Raw genomic sequence first — 7,924 nt, forward strand, 5'->3', positions numbered from 1 at the left:
AAGAATCAAGACGTAAAAGGAAAGCGATATCAAGAACGATGGAGTATCGGCGTCATTGCTGACTTCATCCCTGGTAAGAAAAAAAAAAAAAGTTTTCAGAAAAGGAGAAACTGCTACTATAAAGAATTGTATCCTTTTCGACAAATTCATTTCATTTTAAAATCGTAATAGAAATAAATCATAACTTTTAAGTATGCATTAATGAATTAATAAAAGAAAAACACAAAATATTTGGATTTATGTTATTTTTCCTAAAATATAGATTTATTTAGTGTAAAAACCATACAAAATAGATTAAAAAAAATGAATTTCATTTTTGGAAGCAACATTGAAAATTGCATAGAAAGGAGCTATCAAATTTAAAACACTTTTTTAAATAGCCTTTTTTTATGACATAGATTTATGTGCTATCAAAAAAAATATTCTAGTATTTCCTTATTATTTATATCAATTTAATTCTTGTCAGCAACGAGAGTAATGTTGCTTTGTATAGGACTTGAAACAAATTTTTCATAGTTCCATCCAATAAATGAAGAAATTAGGTTCGCCTTTTCTTATTTTATTCAATGATAATTATATAATGCAATGATCCCTTTTTATATTATTGACAAATTTAATTTCCATGGTATTTTAATTTTCATTATTAAATTTTTTTTCTCTAATTTGTATGGAAATTATGCCTTTAGCGTGTATTTGGAAGATATGGCATAGCGACATTTAGAAACTAAAAGCAATAAATTTAATGACGCTGTTCCTTTTGTCAGTTATTATATTTTAATTATTTTTCTGGTGGCTTAAATCATTTTATATATTGTTATTATTTATATGATTAAATTATTTGTGTTGTCGATATTCCTTTCACACAATTTATGCAAACCCTGTGACAATGAATAAAGTATCAGCGGATCATTCGGATTTTCTGCTTTGCCGACTTCTGACGCGCGGAAATGCCGGTCAATCGGAAGTTTAACAATAAAGATAAAAGCAAGCAGTATTTTCATTTGGAGCGTTTCTCTCTCTTATGCTTTTATATTTTTATCCTTCTATGTAAATGGAATTTCTTTTCAGTTGACGTAACATAAACTAACAAATAAATACTGATCTTAGAATTGCTCGAATTGACTTAACTTGTCAGATTGATCATCGGTTTCCCCTGAAATCACACTTACTCTATTAAAGTGATGACAGTAACACATTTCAAACTGAGAGATCTTTTAAGCATATAAAAATTATGCTCTTTGAACCAGATCCTGAGAATTGATTTGTTTCTTTTGGCAGATGTCATCCGATGCAAAATCAAACCTCATAATGACCTTCACACAGTCTAGAATAATCCACTTTTGGAGCAGATAAAACGGGTTGGAGCCAATTTCGAGGAGGAAGTGCTTAAATGATGAGAAAATTCCGGGATAGTAAGAATACAAAGGTCATTCTGACTCCCGAAACCCCCTTTGAGCACACTCCTTTTTGGAAGATGCATATCTTTCTAAAAGAAGGAACTAATCGGAACTTATGGATCTTCATCTTATCATTCTTCATTTCTTAGAGAATTTTCTCTGTGGAATTAGGAAACTCCTAATTCCACAGAGAATTTAAGAATCTCAAGAATTATTTATCAATGAATTGGCCTCTCACATTATTTTCTAAATTTGCAAATCATTTCTAGACATTACTTGCAAGAGAATTTCAATTTAATTTATCAGTTAAGATAATTAATACAAAATGATCCATACAATTTTCAGATATGACATTACGAATTAATTTGGAAAATCCTGAGTTTTAATTATTCCCCCGGTTGAAAAAAGATTTTAAATTCTAATTGGAGGTCTTGGATTGTCTCAGATTTCAATCATAAGCTTAAAGTAGATAATAAAAAAAATTTCATTCAGTGTTTAAAAAGTTAGTAAAAAAGTGTTCTTTTTAATTAATATAAAGTAAGAATAAATTCTCCTTCCCAATTTTCGTTGTCCGTATGAATTGACCATATAAACTCGGAATTGGACAATACAATCTAGAATTTCACAATTCTGATTTTTGTACTTAACTGTGAGCATATACTACTAAAAATAGAATAGCAGTAATTAGATATCATTTCACAGGATAATTCCCTTACTTTTAAATCAAAAGGATATTTGTAAACTAATCTTCCTTTTTTTGGCACCATGAACTTGTATGAAATGAAATATCGTCTACAATTATTTTTTGCTACTTATTCATTTTAATTCTGGTGGCAATACAGCGAATAGAATAAAAAAAATCATGGCTTTGTTCATAAGATACACTCTTGCAAACAAGTATTTAGTTTTGTTAAGTAAATTTTAAATTGCATTTTGGAGATTTTTGAATGATAGTACGTATTGTGTTTAACTTAAAATGGATTATAAAGGGAAAGAGATTACTCTAAGCGAAAGGAAATTCACCTTAAGATTAAAGAATGAAGGTAAAACTCTTCGAGGAATTGACAAGATAGTTGAAAGAACTCATCTTCTATCCCAAGAGTGATCAATAATTACAACTCACCGAAATCTATTATCTCAAAGAGACGTTGCGGCCGCCCATCTAAGCTGTCTTTACGAGCAAAAAGATACATCCTGAAATCAGTATGTTTAAATCCAAAGATTACTGCATCTCAAATTGTAATTGATATTAGCGATTTAAAAAATCTCTTCATGAAGATACTATACAGAAAATATTGAAAAACACTGACTATCATGGTCGCGTAACTCTTAGAGAGTCACACATTTCAATTGTCAATAAGAGGGCGTAAAATGATGTGGAGAAAACAAGATATGGTTTTTGAGAAGCAAAATCTTGTGCAATCCAGTTAAACACACTGGAGGTGGCGTAATGGGTTGAGGGTGCATAGCAGCAAATGGAGTAGGCCGATTAACTTTCATACATTCCACATGAGATCATATGAGATATATGAATATATTAAAAGAAAATTTGAAACATGGCGCACAAGATTTGAACTTTGCCAATGACTTTTGGTTTCGACAAGGCAATGATCCAAAACACACCGCCCACAATGTAAAGCTTTGGCTGTAGTACAATATAAAAAAAATCAGCCCATAATCGCCAGACTTAAAGCCCATCGAACATTTATGGGAACACAAGATTCTGTAATATAACATAACATAGAAAGATAATCTGAAAAGAGTGATTATGATGGAATGGAATAATATTTCATCCTAGGAAACCACCAGGCTAATTCAGTCTATGCCTAACGATTGACAGAGGTTCTTAGACATAAATTTTAATTGACGGCCCATGGAATGTCCATTTAGGATCCATATAACATATTTTTTAAAACTTTTTTCATCTTTACGCAAATTTTTCTGATAACTTTTTGTGTCATTTTAAATTGTTATTATTATTATTTTAAAACAATGTGCATTATATTTCTGAAAATGTTATTGATATTTCATGAATTGTTCAAGAAATACTTTTAAAAAATTAAATTAATATTGTTGCTATAATGTACTTTTATCCTTTTTAGAATATTTACTGTGCGTTTGTTCGCAGACATGGTTTCTGTCAAGTGTATACTTCCAGTTATAAAGATCAACAAATAAGGTAACAATTGTATGAAAATATTTTAGTTTCTGTGAAAATTTATAATGAATAGTTTTAAGAATTAATTTATTATACAGCCCTTATTGATTAAAACTGTTAATTAGTAAAACACTTACCTTACATTCATCTACGCACACACGTATTTCATGCTTCTATGTATAAAATTTCCAAAGTGAGGCTTATCACAAATTTAGATGAAACTCTTATTTTAATCAAACTTCGTTACAAATCTTCATCATATCGAAATTTGAGAATTTGAATATTTGAAATATCTCAGAAAAGTAGCTGAATACCGAAAAAGAAAAAAAAAATCTTTGTTTGCATTTAAGTGAGTGATATTAAGTTTTCCAAAAACAACGACATAACGTTTCCCTAGTTCCTAACACCCTGCCAAAAATGTACAAATAGAACGATTTAACTATTGCAAATTGTAGAATTTTTAATTCTGTGGAAAGGACGAGGCGTTACACAAGTGGTACAGAAAAAAAAAAAAAATTCAAGTTATTCTTATGCTAGTGTGCGAGCTGTCAGTTCAGGGCTCTTCATTTTAAAAATGACACTGCAGAGGTTACTTCAGCAATGACTGAGATCCATATAACATTTGTGAACGCCATAAACAGTTCTTAGAGTTTTATAATTGGATCCCGCTTCAGGTTGAGTCAGATCTTTCTTTCTTCAAAACTGTAATTTGGACGGACAAATGCCCTTTGATCGAAATGAAAAAATCCCTCTATAAAATCATTACTTGATTATTTTTCAAAGGAAAATAATCAGTTCTTTGTACATGGAGTTTATCATTAAAAAAATTAATAATTATAAACGTGTGGTGTGATATTTTAGGAACCTTTTTGATTAGACCTGAACAGTATGCTGAATGGTAATATTCAGTTAATTTTGAATGGAATTGAGTTCTTCAGTCTTCAAAACTACTATTTCTTAAAATGCAGCAGCAACTATTTGTTGCACATTCATTAGTTGCAAGATAATGGAGAGATAGTGAATCATTTTATAGGTGGATTCGTTTACAAGGACCAACTGGATTTCTTTTTATATCCCCTGACTTGATTAGTATTGACTTTTATTTTTCAGGTTGCATACTTCTTCTGTGTACAATACCTCTCTTGTCTTGTCTCTCTTGTCGATATATTTAAGAAGCTTTTCGTGACCTCACAAGTAATGTGCTGAATCGAGGGTATCCAAATATTGTCAGTAAAATGTAACTTTGAATAGGTGTTAAAGCTATTAATTTTCAGCAAATTTTAACAGTTAATGCATTATTTAAACATTTTTCGAAATTTAATGGAAGCTAATTATATTAATATGATTTCATCCTTTTAATAACGTTTAGTGAAATGTATATTATTCCTAAAAAAGACAGCGAAATACTCGCTAAAATACCAGTCATAAGTATGGAAAATTAATCTAAGCCGATAAATTTGTCTTTTCATATCACAGCAAATTTTATAGATAGAAAAATAAAATAACGTTTAGTGAAATAGTTAGTGAATAGTTTAGTTAGTTTTAATAACGTTTAGTGAAATTTATATTATTCCTAAAAAAGACAGCGAAATACTCGCTTAAATACCAGTCATAAGTATGGAAAATTAATCTAAGTCGATAAATTTGTCTTTTCATATCGCAGCAAATTTTATAGATAGAAAAATAAAATGCTGCGAAGTCGAATTTTTTTTGATGTGCATTCTTCAAACATTTCGTATCTATTACTCGCGTTTACAAAAAAAAAAGTTTAATTGCTTTTTCCCTTTTTTAAATGATTTTGTTGACAAAAAAATTATAGTAGACTTTTATAACAGACGAGAACTTAGTAACAATGTTCCAGTGGACTGAGCCGCACTTTCAACCCATTTTAAAATACTCTTGAAATAATTGTAATCATGGAACAAAGAATTATTTCAGATTACAATAAAAATAACGAAGGACTGAATAACCACTTTATACTCACACGCACACAAAAAAAAAAAAATACTTTGCCGTTTTCTCTATGCCTTGTGTTTATTAAATAAATTAAATTAAAACAATTCATTTCTTTAGGAAGACAAAAGTGAGACAAAAAAAAAAAAAAAAATATGAAGTATTTTTTAAATATCTTTTTTTGAAATATATACTAGTTATCTTTGAAATATATGCAAAATTTGTACATATTTACTTTCTCCTGTACGAAATATACAAAGCGGAAGAATTGTCCTCATCAAACACTTCGAACAAGAGATTTTGTCATAGATCTCTCTGAATCCGAAAAATGCATTTTTGAAATTATACCTATATGTCGGTAAACACGATAACACAAACCCGCTTTGAGCTAGACGGATGAAATTTGATTTGTGGTCTTAGTACTAAAGCTGTAAATTTCTAAAAATTGTGAAATGGATCTCGTCATATGAGGACTGTATGACTGTTCAAGTACTTGTGAACACGATAGCCAAATTTTTTTCATTCGGTTGATACAACATATTAGCTGAAAGAATAAAATTTGATTCACAGATTTAGCATTTTAAGTGTGTCAAATTTTGATACTGAAGTATAGACAAATTCGTCTCGGAATCGACCGTCTGTCGGTCTATACTTCTGCTTGCATGTAAACACGGCAGCTCAAAATTTTTGAGTGAATTAAAAATAATTCTCTTAAGATCACTGAAGATTCGATGTACGAATATATTTAAATAAAAATATCAATTTAGAAGTGAATACCTTTTAATTTATGTATAGAAATAGCCAAAACATATTCGAAGTGTAGGAAATATTTTGAGATGTTTTAATAAAAAAAAATTGAGGGTATTATGGAAAAAAAATCGAATTATCGATGAATTTGATTAAAACAGTTTCCTGTTAACTAAATATCATGGCAGGTGGAATCTTCTCAATAATTTATAAAAAGTGAAAAACACTTCAAAAATTTTTGGAATCTAAAAAAAAAAAAAAAAAAAAAAAAAAAAGTATCAAAGACATTTTTATTTTTTGTCTTTAAAAATATAAAATATTTTCTTATTAAAACAACTTCCAAAACTGGCTACTCTAGCAATATGCGACCTTTTCTCTTTATTCCAAGATAAAATTTTCATGGTATTTGTAATGTGCATTGTTAGAAGAAGCCTGCTTGTTTTGTTGTAATAATCGAACGGAAATTTAACAACAAAAAATAAGTCCGATTTTTCTAATTAATAATCGAATTCTGCATGTACAAATATAAGAATTATGCCTTTTAAAGACAAGAAAAACGGCATTTAAGAATTAAAAATTATCAATGATGTATTCAAAAAATTTCTCAGCTTATTTTTCCCAGTTGGTATTTGTTTCCGCTTTAAGATAACGAATTTTATGTAATTCTATTTAATTATTTGTCTTTAGCATCATCACAAATTTGCCAACTAATTGTATTTTTTAGCTATGCAATCGTATTCTGACTCTAGAGAATCTATAAATATTTAAAACAGTAATATGTGGACTATTTGCCCATTTATATAAAAATCGATGCTTGATGAAAAACTTGTTTATTTTACTATCAAAAAGTGGCTTTTGATGAATATGAGTATTGTATTCACATAAATAAGGAACGATATTTTTTCTGCGCATCAAATCTAGTTTACCTTTTCAACAGATTTAAGACTTTTTCATTCAATAATAAAGTATTTCATCAAATTTTCAGTAAATATTTGGCAAAAATACCAACTTCAGAAGTAAAATTTCACTGTATTTTCTTTTAGATTGTAATCATATTTATTTATTGATGTGTAGAATAAAATATTACATTCAATTATCAGACTAATATCTAGATTTTGCCTACTCGGGAAGAATATCTAGGGGGGGGGGGGCTTGTCGACCCTCTTCATCACTTCCGCATCTATACGAAAAGTCTCTGCTTTGTACGGTTCCACATGCTGATTCATAAGAATGGATTCAATAATATTTATGAATAAGTTATACACATAGATGAAAAGTTCAAAAATAAAACATGTAAATCACTTGTACACAAAAAATAATCAATAAGTTCAATGTCGATTTTTCGAATAACTTCTTGTTAAACTGAACCATTTCATTAAATGCAGAATTAATGCTTAGATTTTGTGTAAGAATGACGTGTAATATTTAATTTTGTTGTTAAAACATAGTAAAACTCTAAAAAAAAATCATAAAGATATAAAATATTATACAGCGAGCGATGAAAATATTATGAAAATGTGCTTAGTCATGCAGTTACGCCCCAAATCATTATCATTTAAACTAGGACTTCACATTTTGCTTGATAGATTAACAAAAAATGCACAATCTTTGTTTTATTTGAAGAATTTTTAATATAAATAAAATGCAGGAATTTTCTAGTACATTGTAC

Source organism: Argiope bruennichi, chromosome 8 (genome assembly GCF_947563725.1).
Source record: "Argiope bruennichi chromosome 8, qqArgBrue1.1, whole genome shotgun sequence".
NCBI lineage: Eukaryota > Metazoa > Arthropoda > Arachnida > Araneae > Araneidae > Argiope > Argiope bruennichi.